Source organism: Cupressus sempervirens, chromosome 4 (assembly GCF_028749045.1).
Source record: "Cupressus sempervirens isolate cs-2001-9-10 chromosome 4, ASM2874904v1, whole genome shotgun sequence".
NCBI classification, from domain to species: domain Eukaryota; kingdom Viridiplantae; phylum Streptophyta; class Pinopsida; order Cupressales; family Cupressaceae; genus Cupressus; species Cupressus sempervirens.
In genome coordinates, this window is record NC_143121.1 from 835,745,440 (window position 1) to 835,760,960 (window position 15,521).

The following is a 15,521-nucleotide window of genomic DNA, read 5'->3' on the forward strand; positions in this document are numbered from 1 at the left end:
TATAGGTTCTATGATCCTAGTGTGAAAGATGTATTCATAAGTAGAGATATCAAGCTTAATGAAGGTTTTGAAGATAAGTAAAATCCTCTCTTATTTCACAACTATCCATAGATAATGGTGAATCTTCCAATGTTCTCCAAACTAGTGAAATACCTAAGGTGACCCCTAATGTTTGAGGAATCTTGTTCATCTCCAAAGATGAAGAATATTCAAGAAATCATCAAAATACTCAAAAATTCAATTATTCTTTTTTGACAACCATAACGAAAACTAATGGCCCTCAAACATATGATGAGGCTAAAGGAAAGCATGAGTGGAAAAAAGCTATGCACAGTGAATATGATTCTTTACTAAAGAATAACACATGGAAATTAGTGGATTTTCCCAAAGGAAAGAATGTAGTCAACATTAAATGGGTATATACGACTAAGTTCTAGTCAAATGGGAGCATTGAAAACTACAAAGCTAGACGAGTGGCAAAAGGGTGCTCTCAAAAGGAGGGAATTGACTGCACAGAAACCTTTTCCCTAGTAGCAAACTTAAGTACTATTAGGGCTATTATAACATTGGAAGCTCATTTCAAGTGGCCTCTTCACCAAATAGATGTTAAGAATGCATTCTTGAATGGTCAAATTGATGAAGTGATATACATGATACAACCCAAAGGATTTGAAATTCCACAACAAGAACAAATGGTTTGCAGATTGAGGATGTCCTTATGTGGTTTGAAGCAATCTCCAAGAACTTGATATGCTAAAATTGATGAAAATTTCCAAACTCAAGGATTCCATAATAGCCCTCATGATATAAATTTATATGTGAAAGAGTTTGATGAAGGTGGCATAATAATAATTGTATTGTATGTTGATGATCTTATCATCACAAGAGACAACATATATAAAATTAGTGACATAAAATAAAATTTGCAAGATACTTTTGAGATGACAGATCTTGGTTTACTACACTACTTTCTTGGCATCCAGGTATGGTAGAAAGATGATGGCAATTACCTCTCTCAAAGCAAGTATGCTCGAGACTTGTTGAGAAAGTTTAGAATGGAAGATTGCAAGAGTGTCTCTACTCCACTTGCTTCAAGATTAAAGTTGACCAAAGATATGTAAGGTGATGATGTTGATCCTACTTGTTATAGGTAGTTGGTTGTTAGTTTGGTGTATTTGACCCATACTCGACTAGATATTTCATTTAGAGTTGATGTGATTTCAAGATTTTTAAGTTCTCCCATGGTTCCACATTGGTTGGCAGCTAAGAGAATATTGAGATATGTGTAAGGAACTTCAAAATTGGGTGTTTCTTACTCTTCTAATTGAGATCTTAAAAAAGTTGGATATCTAGACTTAGATTGGGTAGGTTGTGTAGATGATCAAAAATCAACTATAGGTTATCTTCTTAGTCTTGGTTCTAATCCAATTTCATGGTGCAATAAGAAGCAATCTACTATTCCTTTATATACTATAGAGGCCGAGTATACCACTACAAATTAAGCAGTTAAGGAAATAATTTGGGTATGAGCTATTCCATCATTACTAAAGCAACATCAAACAAAACCTTCTTTACTTCATTGTTAAAATGTAAAAGTACCATTATGTTATCCAAGAATCCAATGTTTCATGCTCGAACAAAATACATTGAGGTCTATCATCATTATATCAGGCATCTTATCCAATAACAAGTGATGCATGTTCAATATTGCAACTCAAAAGATCAACTAGGTGATATCTTTACAAAGATATTATGTGAGACCAAGTTTGTATTTCATAAAAATCTTTTAGGCTTACCAGAAGTCACATGATTATCTTCTAGTTGTAAGTGAATAAATGATTGTACATGGGTAGCTAACAAAGCTTTAGGTTGGGACCCATATTTTCTAGACTATAGGGGAATTGTTCAAATAATTAGTATAATTAATTTAAGGGAGATGTCCGAATAAATTAATTATAATCTACGTGAGTATTTTAGCCTTCCAATGCACTCTTTAATGTGATTGTAGAATTCATGTGATCAACCATAACTGTCTATAAGGTAGCCTCTCATTGATACACATATTAATGTAGTTTATCTTATAAATACAATCCCGAGCTTGTATACATTAGTGCTCAGAGCTGAGTATCTTCTTCTTCTTGTGTGGTTTTTCATCGTTGAGCTCATATGTATTTATAAGGTATTCATACTCAATTTGTTTATTCTCATTGTGTTCAAATTGATGGAACTTCTCTATACAGCAATTAATGTTTTCCAGCACATGGCTGAAAGTAAGCAAATAGCACTAGTATCTTTTCTCCAAAACATGGCTAACAGTACGCAAATGGAACTTATATATTTTCTCCAAAACAATTCTGACAACATGCAAATGGTCCAGGGACTTGTGAGTTTCAAAGAATGAGATGAAATGGGCTTTTTGAAACGTCATTTCCTTCCCTTGAATCAAAAAACAAAAAGAGATATTCAGTGACAAGTCTACAAGTGGCCCACATAAGGAAGCATCCGCTTGTAAATGGAATCAGTCTAACTTCAATCTTATCCTCACTTAGTCCAGGAGTACTATTCAAAATACTCTTTTTAATTGATGAATGTGCCCTAATTTACTCTAAGTAAACGACAGCAACAATGTTAAAGACATTAAAACTTTTCTGTCATTCCATCATCAATGGCAAGTTGGTCATCAATATGTTAAGAGAATTATGCATTCCCGTTTGCAAATTATGATTCCATTCACATTTGTAAATTGCAAGATCCCTTTCCATTCACATTTCGCAATTGCTAGATCCATTTTCCTACAATAGCTATCCCTATTGCTAAGTTGTTCAATCAATTAGAAAAACAATAAATACCTTTTGCCAATTGCTCGATCCATTTTCATCCAGTAGCTATCCCTATTGTGCAGCCTTTTTATATCATTATCTTTCCTCTGATTTAGAAGCGATGTTTTCTTTGAGCCTATGTTAGCATTTATTTATGAAGAGACTTCTATTTTATCTTTCTCGTACAATTAAATAATGGATCAATGACTCGACAGTTTCATATGAACATGCTAATTTCCATCCAAAATGTATGGAAGACAAAACAAAGTCAATTTTACTTTTCAGATCCATGAAAATATAGTGATTTTTTTTCCAATTTTTTTGTTGTTTCTGACTACAAACTATTCAAATCATGAAGATCAAATGCTGAAATTTTCAAAAATATTCATGATATTTTCTATTTTCTGAAAATTGATCTACTGTATAGTTTGGATGGAGGATATCAGCGTCTATTTCATACAAAGCTTAAACTACTAGCTAATTTATTTATTAGTTGATGCCTTATAAGGCAGGGAACTTAATGTTTTTAGCAGTTCCCAGTGGGGCATTAATTTTCATGATCAAATATGTTTGTTAAAAGCTAAAATTTTGAATCAATTATTTTTAAAATCAATTATAACAAACAAATTTACATTTTCTGATTGGTTGTTGGACAATTTCCTAGTGGATAATTCTATTTTTCTAAATTAGAAAACAACAAAAAAAGATACAGATAAGAATGTATTGATTATGAGTGAGGATGCTTTTCCATGTGTCATAAAAATTTTGAAAATAAAAATAAAAGTTGATTGAAGATGCTGATGCATTAACTCTTTGTCAGAGGCAAAGCACTAGCTTAACTCATGAGATTGTGAAAGAAGAAAACAATTGAAGGATTACAGTTGAAGTAGGGTAGACATACGGTGTACAGTGCAGAATGCATAGTGGAGCTAGATGCAAAAGCGGAGAGGAACAAAATGTAAGTTGTATTCCACTTGCAATTTGTAGGCGATGGGGGAATTGATGTTCTTTTGGCCTTTTAGATCTATAAATGTTGTTATTTTCTTGCATTGTATTTTAGTGAACATTTTCCTTTATTTGGGTTAGGTGTTAACATATGCATCCTAATTTTTTTGTATTTTCAAAGGATTCTGTTTGAGTAAGAGATAGATCAAATTTTAAGTTATTGAAGGGAATAAAATATTGTATTAGCTCAAAACTTTGATGATTTGGATGACATCGAATTGGATTGAGTCTTGATAATACTTTTGAAAATATCTATAATGAGAGTAGTTTTGCCTCCTAATTTGATGGTTGATATGATATGAAAAAATGAGAAATATAATGCACATGACAACATGAACAAATTGTAAGCATGACTCTATTGCATTTATTTTGGCAATCACTTTAGTTATTCAAAATGTCAAAAAGTTGTAATTGTTTTCTATTTTAAGATTAGTGACAGGATTGATTCTATCACCGTTTAATATAGGTAAAATGTTGGTACTTGTTTTAGTTGAAGAACACCTATTTTGATTAAATTCATATTGAGACTTGAGTTATGATATCTACAGTTATTGATTATATTAGATTTAGTTTTCCCAAGACAAAAGGAAAGACATCAGATTAGGGCTTTATCGATTCCTTAAGTCCATACCAATTGGAAAGTCAATCTTCCATACTCAGAAGTCCAAAGCCCTAGCTACTGAAACCAACATTGTTTCATTAGGGAAAAGAAATCTATTTAACCCTAACACTATCTCCATAATAGCCCATGGATGATACGACCTTTTTTCATTGATTTAGTAGGCAACACTTTTCATTTTACTATATATTCTTTTCCCTGGCAAATCATATTCTTTGTTGATTTGCAAGGAACCTTTCCCTTCTGCACATATACTTCACAATTTTTGCTGCAGATATACGACATTAATTTAGAGAAAAAAATAAAGTCTGAAAAGAACAATGACAAAATGTACAACCACCTCCCGAACACCTTGGAGCTCTGTGTTAAAAATGACTACAAATTTAGTAGTATACTATGTTAACTAAAGGCCTCAAATAAAATTTAAAATAGCCAAAAATTTTGAAGAATATAGTAAAACCCAAAAAAAAAATTCATTTGGATCAGTTGTAGTCTTCCAAAAAAAATATTCATTTGGATGAGTCATAGTCTTCCACAATATTATGTTGGCATTGATATATTGCATTGAGAAATGGAGAGCTCAGTTACTAAGATTTGGTTATGAAACCATTTTCTTAGAATTAATTCTTCATTGTATAATACCTCTATGAATCATACAATATGTTATACACAACACTTGCATTTCCCCCTCACATATTGGAATCAAAGCACTACTAGTCTTTGTTCATGTAAAGTGATGGAAGGAAATTAAGTTATAGTTGCAAAGAGATCTGAAAAGGAAAAACAATAGAATGAAAGGAAAACAATTATATAACTATAAAAATATCAAAGGCTGCAAAGGTGTGCATATTAACATTGAGTAGGACTCTAATTTATTTATTTTTTTAAAGTCTCTACCATTGCATGATATATCAGTTTGTTTAACTCGTGAGACTTTATTTACTAGTTGAATACAATGATTGACGAACTAGCAAGAGTTAGTCTTAAAAAGCATCAAAATTGGAAAGAGAAAAAAAAAAAACTTTGACAACCTCATTCTTTGACAAGAGTTCATATTTGCAAACTATTTCTTGAATGCCTTGTCATGGTCTTGAAGTAATTTGAAAAGACAAATCATGTTTTTTATTATCATATGATTGAAGGACCAATGATTCACTTGAGCAATTTTATTTGGTGCACCAAAGATGCATACCACTATATGTATGATTTCTAATTGTTGTAAGGATTTTACAATATATGAGAGCCTTTCAAATGCTACACCAAAGATGGATTTTTTTTGCATTGAAGAGATACAAATATGCTGAAAATTATGCCTATAGAAATCAAGTATAGGAAGGTGTGGAAAATATATGTATTTTTTAGCTACTAAGTGGATACTTATGAAGAACTATTAATATAGTTTTCAATAATATTATTACTTGCAAAGAATATATAAAATGCTCTTGTTCGAATTTTGTTAAAAGGAAAGTTATGGAAGACTTTTCATTCTTTCTAATATTAGATGGTTCATGCAATATAGTGAGAAAGTGTTATGAAGAAGTCATCCAGTAGGTTCAATGAGATAATGTCATATTATTCTATGGTACTTTGGAATGTAAGTTTCTTTGTAAGAGAACACACAAATTATCATCAAGAATCAATAACGATATTATTATTTTCACTTTTTTTAAATTTGTTAAAAAGAGAGGGATTCGTATGGATATAGTCGGTATCACTTGGGCTGCTCTAATGGTAGTTTTTACTTTTTCTCTTTCACTTGTAGTATGGGGTAGAAGTGGAATTTAATACAATTTGAATAGTCCTTCTATTTTTAATCATTCTGTTAAAAATAAATAAATAATGATTATTATGATAATTAAATCATTACTATCATTAATTATTTATCTATTGTTAAATTAAATTATCAACGAAATGATTTATAATATCAAATTGATCATGTTAGAAATAAAATTCTACTTCATATTTAGAAAATATGAAGTAGAGTTTTATATAGCGAACCATACTATTTTTCACTATGCATCTTTTAAAGCATACAGAGCATTATTGCTCTATCTTTTCCATATAATTTTTTTTCCTTTATGATATACAATTTTGTATATTACTATGGAATAATAAACAATGCGTATTCGTATTATAAATATTTTTGAAAATATTATTCAAATCAAAATAACACCTATGTTTTTATTTGCGTCAATTTTTTTAGAGATATGTAAGAAATTATGTCTAGTTCCCACGAGACAAATTGTAATTTAGATCTACTTATCCAAAATCTGTATATAAGTGGTACAAACAAATTTTTTTTTGTAACTACTTCTTATCAAAAAAATATGCTGACCACTATAACTTTTTTAGAGTTACAATTTAGACTAATTCTAGATTCTAAGTAATAACTCTATTTCATTTTGAGGCTTCGTTTGCATGTAAATGGTGATTAGAAAAGTAGTGGACACTGTAATGAATAATAGAATAGCAATAAATGCAAGATTATTTACTTCCATGATTGATTTTCGCTTTGTTTTAAAATAACTCGAGATTTGAAAAAAAAATTATGACCAATTCAAGATATCAAGGGATTGCTACAAATAGCAAGAGATGTATTAATCAAGTGTTTTATCCTATTACTATTGATGACAAGGAGAACGATTTTATAATAAGATTAAAACTAGGTTTGTGTTGATGTAATTAAATATTCACTAATTACAATTTTTCTTAAGTATACTTAGGATAATACATGGTATAGTAGTTTGTGATTGAGACAACTAGGAGTTTGCACCTTAATTAAGCAAACGTAAAAGAATTACACTCTAGGTGGTGATAGTTGTTATCTCAATCCACATTTAGTGCACATATCACATTATCATCCCTGTCTTGGCACATACTGTTAGCATGAATGCTAATGATATCCTTTGGGGGAGTATCCTAAGCATTGGAGAGCATGTAGCATGACTGACATGTATTCATGATTGTGTTTGTCATTGATGACAACATAGTATGGTTTCTATAAAGATTCACAGAGTAGTTGAAAAAGATCGAGGTAGTATTGATAGAGGTTTGATGTTCAGGTGAAGTGTGGCTAAGGACATTTTCTACACTATATCCTAATGGAAAGGTTATGTGAATGTGAAGTAAGTTGAAGATGTGCAGAAGATATATTTGATTTATGAAGAGCATTACAAAGACAGAATCAACATATATATCAGATGATTTTATTGTATCTCCTAGCAAAGATAGAATCAGCATATGATAAGTTATATAGTGCTAGAGGATAATTTGATGGTGACATCAGTGAGTGCGCAAGGTCTGGAATCACACATGAGAGAATTTGTAAAGACTATGAGGCGAAAGTGTTGTTTTGATTGTGAAATAACTAATTATCTTATTGTGGTCCTATTATAATTAATTGGGAAAGCCTCAAGGCTGACTCAATGAATTGTTTTGGGGACATGGTACAAAGGAAGGAATTTTCCTTGATTGAGTAGAGTGAATTGTATGTCAAGAATAAGTGCAAAGTGTGCAAACAAGAGAAGAGTGTTTGGTAAATGTGAGTAAGCGATCCAAGGGATCATTGGATGTGAAGTTGCTGATCTTTAATCGAGATCAAAAGGAGAAAAAGTCTAGTTGACAGGATAGAGGAAGAGGAAGGAAAAGTATAGTTAATTTCAATTACTTTGCAATGTATAAAATAGAGATCATTTGGATAGAGGGTTCATTAGTCTTGGCCCTAAATCTATTTGGACATTGGGTCCATCTACCTTCTACAACTCCTAATAAGGTTGGAATCTCCTTAATAAGGATTCAAAGTGTTCTAACGGGGACTGATATGTATCGAATATTTTTATTAATGCCTAATAAGGTCCATCCTCTAACAAGGAATATCTATATATTAGTACATCATCTTATGGGTATCATCTCCACTGAGGTTTTCCCTCTGATCAAGGGTTTCCCTAGATAACATATCTAGTGTTATTGTGTATGAATCCTTGTTATGGTTGTTGATTATATTTCTCATATTGATAAGGATTAATAACATTAAAATTACTATAATAGTTGGATAACTGATTCACCCCCCACCATCTCAATTATATTGGTGGACTTTATAGGATTTGAATGGGTTTTCAGAAACAAGATGAATGAACAAGGTGAAGTTGTGAGAAACAAAGTTCAACTGGTATGTAAAAGTTATTTATAGTAGGAGGGAATAGATTATGAAGAAACATATGCCCCTATAGCCAGAATGGAAGCAGTAAGAATGTTTTTGGCTTATGCAACAAGTAAGAAGTTCAAAATGCCCCTAACATATGCCCCTATAGCCAGAATGGAAGCAATAAGAATGATTTTGGCTTATGCAGCAAGTAAGAAGTTCAAAATGTATCAGATGGATGTCAAATCAATATTTGTAAGATATTCACCTAAGAATTCTCTATTGTTTGGGGTGAAGAAATCAAAGATTGGGATGAACAATGAGGTGTAATTAGTATTGGCTTGTTCAATAAGTAGGAAGGGTAGGTACAAAAAAAATCATTTAGTGGGAGATTTGAAGACGTGTCCTTCTTCTTGGCATTGGATGGTTCATGTAGTATGGTAAGAAAGTGATTTGAAGAAGTGATTTAATAGACTTAATGTGTTAATGTCGTATTATTATATGGCAATTTGGAAGATAAGCTTCTTTCTAAGAGAACATGCAACTCAATATAGTTTTATGAGCACGACAAGATGTTAAATGTTTTCTATAGATTGCTTGATAAGTATTAATCAAACAATTGTCTTATTCTATTGATGTCCGAGAGAACAATATTATAAGAAAATTAAAAGTGGGTTTGGAGATGCTAGAAGGAAAGAGAGAACTACAAAGTACATCTATTATAGCTATAGCTTATACTAATGGATATTTGATTTCATTAATTTTTAATATGCACTGTCAAGAATCTGCTAGCTGGTGGATTGCTTTTTGGATAGCATAATGTGCTTATAAATGGATTAATTGGTCTTAGAACTCGCATCGCACACGAGACGACGGAGGTCTATTGGTTTGGTCTTTTCTGTGAGTGGATTGTACTGTGCCTGATGCATAGACGAAGCAACAGCAGTATTCAGCGCTTGAAACCCGTAAGTACATTGAATACGTCCTCTCTTATAAATTATTTTAAAGGAGAGTCTAAAACTTGTTTGGCCTTTTAACTAGTGTTATGAGAAAACACCCAAATCTCATTATAAGTAACATGCCAGTACCTGGGAATTAATATTTTGAGAAGAAAATGTCAACTCTGTGATTATTGGCCTTGGGGAGCCACAGATTATTATTATTCTTGTCAATTGAATCAACTGTCTAGTGCCCAACAAAATAGATTAGATTAGATTCTTATTTTCGCACAGTCACTTAGTCTTTGAGCTGAGATGAATCTGATAGTTGGTGGGGAGGGAGGTTACTGGAACAACGACGAAAGATTCTACAAAGTAGGTATTGATGAAAATTATCATGTACACATCCCGCAGGCCAAGCTTAATAGAACTACTATTAACACCAGATTAAATAATGGAAAAACAAAGGAGTGTATCGAGACAAACGAACCAAGTGATCATTTGTTTCACATTCCCACCACTCTCAGAACCACAGAAACTCTCCTATCCAATGTTGGCAACATTGCAGCAGCTCTAAACTATCAGGTCCACATTTCTGAAGGCGCTTTAGAATATTGTAACTTGATCTACCACACTCTCATTCGATCTTTGAAAGATCAACCAAATAAGTTGAGTCCAGATATAATCAAAACATTAGAAGATCTGCGAAAACGAGTTGAGCAGTTGCCCAGTAAGGTTTCTGATATCCGTCTGTCCCAAAGAGACATTGACCAAATCTCAAGTAACATCACTGCAAAAGTTCAAGGTCCTACTGCTGAAAATCTAATAAAGAAACTAGAAGATCTGCAGAAGCTATTGGAGCAGTTATCCAGCAAAGCTTCTGACGTTCGTCTGTCCTGAAAATACATTGACCAGATCTCGAGTCAGATTGGTGTCATAGTCAGTGCAAACGTTCAAGCTCCAATGACCGAAGATATTGCAACCAGGATCAAAGTACCATCTGCCAGAGAGATAATAGAAGAAATCAGTGAACTCTCCCTGAACGAGTTCACAAAATCCGATCTTGTGAATCGCATAACAAAGTTGATTCCTGTTTCTGGATTAGCCAAAGACATTGCTGATAAAATCGTCATTCCACCATTCAAGGTACCCAAAGTAGCTGAAATTGCATCCCATATTCAGATCCCATCTGCGCAAGAAATTGCCAATCAGATTCATATCCTCGAATCTAAGATCGATTACAACAGAATTGCAACTGAAGTTGCTAATCACTGATGAATTAAAAAATAGCAGCACAAAGAATAAAAAAGACAGAGCTTAAAACAGAGCAGCAAAACTCAAACATATCAAAGAGCTATAAAGTTTCTTCATGTTATTACAGCTGAGAGGAATGCTCTATTTATAGAGCTCATACATATTTCTAGAGGGTTCTTGAGAAGCTTCAAGAAAGGAAGCACTCTAGAGATTTCTACATAATTTTAAATTCAAATTTTGCACAAAGAGAGAGGCTCCAAGAAGCAAGTAGAAAGTTCTGGACTGTGCATTAAATGCCCAGCTACTATAATAAACATTATTTTTAACACCCCCCCATAATGTTTATTTGGAGAGAGTAGGAACATCTTTGAGCTGCAATAGATCTCTAAATTTTGTAGATTTTACGATAGACAATGCTTTTGTAAATATATCAGCAAGTTGATCTTCTGTTCCGCAAAATTGAAGCTCCACCTCTTGTCTTTCAATTAGATCTCGAACAAAATGATGATGCACTTCTATATGCTTGGACCTTGCATGATATACCGGATTTTTTGCTAGCTTGATAGTACTTTGATTATCACAAAATATTGTTGTTGGAGAGTCTTGTGGATGATGCAATTCTTCAAGTAACCTCCTAAGCCATAATGCTTCTTGAGACGCCTTTGATAAACCAATATATTCAGCTTCTGTAGATGAGAGTGACACTGTTGATTGCTTCTTGCTACTCCACGAAATCGGTCCCGATCCAAGATGGAAGATATATCCTGAAGTTGACTTTCTATCATCAATGTCACCTGCATAATCAGAATCTGTATATCCAACTAAAGTAGGTTCTCCTCCATATTTGTATTCAATGCCAAGCTGGTAAGTACCCTTAATATATCTTAATATTCTTTTAGCCGCTTTCCAGTGTTCAATGTGTGGATCTGCCATGTATCTCGATACAATACCAACTGCATATGCAATATCTGGTCTAGTTATAGTAAGATACAAAAGATTTCCAACAAGCTGCCTATATAATTTTCCATCCACTTTCTTTTGAGTAGAGTTAGCACCTAACTTTACTCCTATTTCACATGGTGTATTACATGGTTTACAATCACTCATATTGAATTTTTTAAGTACATCAAGAGCATATTTAGTTTGAGAGAGCATGATTCTTCCTTCTTCTTGCCATACTTGCATACCCAAAAAATAGTGCATTAGTCCTAAATCAGTTATTTCGAAAGCTTGTTTGAGTTGATTTTTAGTTATCTCAATATCATGTGCGTGATTTCCTGTAATAATCAAGTCATCCACATACAATACAATGATAACAACCTTATTATCACAATATTTTACATACACATCTGGATCAGCATTACTTCTTTTAAATCCAACTTCTAGGAAGTACTTATTAATTTTTGAGTACCATTCCCTTGGTGCTTGTTTGAGACCATAGAGTGATTTTCTTAATCTACACACCAAATTCTCTTCTCCATACTTAATAAATCCTGGTGGTTGTTGCATATAAATTTCTTCTTTTAAGTCACCATGCAAAAATGCACTTTTTACATCCATTTGAAAAATTTTCCAACCAAACTTTGCAGCTAAAGCAACTATTGTACGAATGGAAGTCATCTTAGCTACTGGAGCAAAGGTTTCAGTATAGTCTATACCTTCTTCTTGTGAGAAACCTTTAGCCACTAACCTTGCTTTGTATTTTTCAATAGCTCCATCTGATGTGAATTTGGTTCTATAGGTCCACTTGCAACCAACCACATTTTTGCCTTCTGGAAGTGTTGTTAGTTCCCATGTTCCATTCTTCATCAAAGAATTGTATTCTTCTTGCATAGCTGCTTCCCATTCTTCTTTTCCTTTTGCTTCTTCATATGTGTTTGGAGTGTCAACCTGCATCACCTTAGTCATAAGAGCATAGTTAGCAAATATATATCTAGGACCTTCTTGATAAATTTCTTTGATGCTTCTAAATTTCTTTGGATTTTCATTATCACTTTCTTGAGTCTCATCCCATGTAGTGGTTTGCACACCTTGACTTTGACTATTGGTAGAAGTAGAATTTTCTTCATCAATCAAAATTGGAAAGAAAGATAATGTTGGAGAATTATCATTCTTAACATCTTCATCAAACCATACATTTCTTTTAATATAGATTTCATTAGTTCTAGGATTGTATAACCTATATCCTTTCGATTCCTCACTATATCCAACCATTGTGCACTTCTCGCTTTTCCTTTCAAGTTTACTCCTCCTTTCATCAGGAATGTGAGCATATGCTTTACAACCAAAAATTCTAAAATGAGATACTGTAGGCTTTCTTCCACTCCATGCCTCTTCTGGTGTTATGTTCAAAATTGCCTTAGTAGGTGTTCTATTCAAGATATATACAGCAGTATGAACTGCTTCAGCCCAAAATTTAGCTTCTAGATTTCTAGAATGAAGCATGCACCTAGCCATTTCTATTATAGTTATATTTTTCCTTTCAGCAACACCATTTTGTTGGGGTGAATAAGAGACAGTTGATTCCTTTTTAATGCCATGTTCTTTACAAAAATCTAAAAGAGCTTTATTCATGTATTCAGTCCCTCTATCAGTTCTTAGTATCTTTAAGTACTTTTCACTTTGTTTTTCAGTCAAAGCTTTAAACTCTTTAAACTTTTGAAACACTTCATCTTTCTTTTGTAGAAAATACACCCAAATTCTTCTACTATAATCATCTATAAAAGTGAGGGCATACCTTGATCCTCCAATTGATGATGTTTTGAAAGGACCCATTACATCACTATGGACTAAATGTAGAGGAGTTTTTGCTCTCCATGATTTACCTTGAGGGAAACTTTCCACATGTTGTTTTCCCATTGCACATCCTTCACACACCTTAGGGCTTAATGATATCTTTGGCAGCCCATGCACCATTTGTAATTTCTCCATAAGCTTGAGACTTTGAAAATTGATGTGCCCCAAACGCTCATGCCATAACCTGCTCATATCATCATATTGAGCAATAGCACACATATGTTTATCTCCACATTTAGAAGTAAATTCTTGAAATTTATATAATCCATTCTCCATTTTACCAATTGCAATGACTCTATAATTATCATTGACATCCTTGATTAAGCACTTATCATTGTAGAATTCTATTTTATGTCCTTGACTTGCAATTTGAGATACTGAAAGCAGATTTGTTTTTAATTCAGGGACTAATTTCACATTTTTGAACAAACCATTATCAATTTTGACATTACCAGTCCCTTTAACTTCTAAAGCACTATTATCCCCCAAATATATTTTCTCTATATTATTTTCACTTATTGATTCAAATTGATTCTCATTATGAGACATGTGTTGTGTAGCACCAGAATCAATAACCCAATCTTCTTTGAAAGTATTATTTTCTTTAAGTGCAACACAAAATGCATTTCTTTTAGAATCTCCTAATTTTGGATAATTATTTACTTTCTTTTCTACATCTCTTTTCTTCTTGAAACATTCATTTGCCTTATGACCCGTTTTACCACAATAATGACATTTCCATTTACTTCTATTATGATCTATATATGAAATACTCTTATTTTCATTCTTCCAATTTCTTTCTTTAGATTCATTTTCTTGTGACTTCTTATAATATTGTTTTCCTTTCATTACAAATGCTTGAGATTCTCCATCAAATGATTCTTTTTCTTTAACTTGTCTTTTCTCTTCTTGAACCAACTTAGCACACAATTCTTCTGATTTAATACTTTTTAATTTATCTGCAGTATCTAAACCCCTTATAAATGATTGATAAGATCCTGGAAGACTTTGTAATATAATTTGCACAAAATCTTTATCATCTATATCTTTTCCAAGAGAAGCAAGCTCATTTTTCTTTTCCTTTAACTTACTTAAATGTGGGACTATCTCTTGTGAGCTTGATAATTTCAAATTGTATAATTCAGTTGTGAGAGATAAGATCCATACATCACCTGAATTTTGATATAAATCTTTCAAAATCTCCCAAACTTTGACTCCACTTCTCTCATTACGAACTTCTGGAAAAACTTCTTCTGAAAGTGTAAGCTTGATTAGTGCTGCTGCCCTCTTGTCCCTTTTATCCCAATTATCTTGATCATTTCCTGGATTCGTAGGCCTTTGTTCACTACCAGTCACAATATCATAACAATTTTGAAGGGTTAGAGTGATTTCAACATGAGATACCCAATCATAATAATTTTTTCCATTTAATTTAACTGTAGGCAAAGTCACACCAAGTGATTCCATTGTTAAATTCTCTCCCTTTTTTTTTTTTTTTTTTGGATGAGAATGAAAGATATTTAAGAACTTGAACACCCAAGCTTGAAATTGAAAAAGTCTCACCAATTTGTTGAAGAAAAAAAACTTTTCTTTTGCTGCAATATCCTTCCTTTGATATAGTTTTTTGTCCCAAACCAAACTGTTGTTCACTCCTTAGTTACAGCCTGCAAATGTAAAGATTCACACAAGAAAAACACATATATTCATTCCAAAAAGCATCATATATTCACAGCCCAAAGAACTGAAAATGCTCTGATACCATGATGAATTAAAAAATAGCAGCACAAAGAATAAAAAAGACAGAGCTTAAAACAGAGCAGCAAAACTCAAACATATCAAAGAGCTATAAAGTTTCTTCATGTTATTACAGCTGAGAGGAATGCTCTATTTATAGAGCTCATACATATTTCTAGAGGGTTCTTGAGAAGCTTCAAGAAAGGAAGCACTCT

At 32.6% G+C, this 15,521-nt stretch overlaps 1 pseudogene; it reads right to left on the bottom strand.

Annotated features, from left to right (window-relative positions):
* Positions 1 to 10,862: 10,862 nt before the first annotated feature.
* Positions 10,863 to 14,833, bottom strand: LOC149563988 (secreted RxLR effector protein 161 pseudogene; annotated as a pseudogene).
* Positions 14,834 to 15,521: the final 688 nt, after the last annotated feature.